Genomic DNA, 2,219 nt, shown 5'->3' with positions numbered 1-2,219 from the left:
AACTGTTTGACATTATCTAAAGTTTGAGGGATGATAATATATAGTATTATAAACTATAATATATAAAATGTACGTCACTGTTCAGAACTTTAATGCATCTTTAAAATTGAAAAATAGATTTAACTAATTTTTAACATTGTAAATATACTAAAATTTATATTCTCTCAATAATAAATTATTCTAATTATGAATACGTTTAAAAATGGAATTAAATATCACTGTTTTAAATAAGATAATTGTAATGGATGATTTAGCTAAAAAATTATGAAACACCTTAAAATTTTGGGCGATAATTTATGATGAGTTTATTTGCAATAATCTGTTATAAATATAATGTATCTATTAAAATATATTGTATGAATTGTATGCGGATTATTGAACATAAATTATTTAATTTGAATATAAATTACAAGTGTCTTAATTAACATTCAAGAACTGTTTGTTTGAATAGTAAATTAGTTGTTATTAATTGTAGTTGCCATTTAAGAACACAATTTAAACGATTTATTATTTTCGTAAGTTTCTGTAGATTAAGTATATTATAAAAATATAACATATGTCGCTTTGTGTATGTATTAAACGCGCTGTTAAGTTGAATTTGTTATTTAATTTTTACAACTAGAAACCGTGATAATAATGTTGAAAAAACATTATCCATGAAACGATATCCATGAAACAAACACAAGTCATACTTAAATTAAAGTACGGTTCAAAAATTATTAAATAAATAATAAAGATAAGTAAAGATAAACAAACAAATTCAAACAAGTCAGATAACGCCCGTAAATTTGAAAAAAAAATTCTAATTTAAACGACCGAGAGACGATCAAATAAGATATGTAAATAAGCAAAATAATTTCATAATTGGAAATAATTCTAGGTACAATTATTAGTTTTCTTTTAAATCACTTTCTACATTGTTAAGTCATTCTTCGTTAAGATCATAAATATGATGATTTTATAATATACATAACTGGAAATAGTTTCAAATCAAGGATCACATTAAAAACATACAATATCTAGTATTATGAGGTTATTTTACGATATTAAACAAGGTTATAAAATAGAAAATTGATAATTGTTGATGCCATTTATTTAAACCGTAAAGTTACGCACGTCTCTGAATAAAATAATAGTAAAATGATCTAAACGTTTGGAATATTTAAAGAGAATATTTTATCAGTACAATAGATCCAGCTCGGCTTCTTTAGCCTTCAATTATTTAATTAAATTATATTCATTTATAGCCTCATTTAGTGTAATATTTATAATATTTTTTGTCTTTTATATGTTTAACTCCGAAATGATGATGACTGTGTGAGTCAAAATGTTTCCTACATTATTGTATCATACTTTTTTCTTAAATCATCAAATGCTTTATTTATTTAAACATCTTATTTGTTCGTCTCTTGGTCCTTTTGATTAGAATAATACAGATATTATGTCGTGTGTATATCAAGTATGTGTGTGTGTTCTACTTACGAATTACGTTACAAAAGTATTGTATGATCGCAAAATGTTTAATTTCTTAGTTAAATGACTGTCATTCACACGTCTTTTCTGTCATAACTATACGAACAGTATGGCGCACTTATGAGCTGCTGCTTTTTCTCAAATATAACAAGAACACAACAATTTAATTACACAACAATATAGATTGTATATTTTTAAATTCAAAGGGATTAATTGTTAAAATGTTTCTCAAATATTAGAACTAAAAATCCTCATTATATTACAAAAATTACGTCAAAAAAGACTTATAAAGTATTATAATCCGATATGATATCTTCACAATAATGTGCTAACATTACATAAATTTTTGTTTACATATGAGAGAATTCATAATGATCTGGTTCAATATTAAAATAGCACTTAGATATAATGGTAATATACACATGCTTTTCACTACATTGAAGTAGCTCTCATATACCGTAGTAGTAATACTATGGGGGTTCTGGACCGCGGATACAGCCGCATAGTTTCCGCCAGGCGGCGCTGGCATCGCGGTCGTTATTTTTACTTTTATTATTTATATTTATATTATTTTTTAGAATTAATTTTGGATATAATAAAGTGCCTACTTTTGGGATCGCGGTAGCGCCTACTTTTATTATTTACATTATTTTTACTTTGTGATAGAGCATCCTCTTCCACCATTTCCTCTTCCTCCATTTCCTCTTCTTCATCGAGGACATCCACTTCGACGTTAATGTTCTCTT

The sequence above is a fragment of the Trachymyrmex septentrionalis genome, unplaced genomic scaffold (genome assembly GCF_001594115.1).
Source record: "Trachymyrmex septentrionalis isolate Tsep2-gDNA-1 unplaced genomic scaffold, Tsep1.0 scaffold428, whole genome shotgun sequence".
Lineage (NCBI taxonomy): Eukaryota > Metazoa > Arthropoda > Insecta > Hymenoptera > Formicidae > Trachymyrmex > Trachymyrmex septentrionalis.
This window is presented reverse-complemented; position numbering follows the sequence as displayed.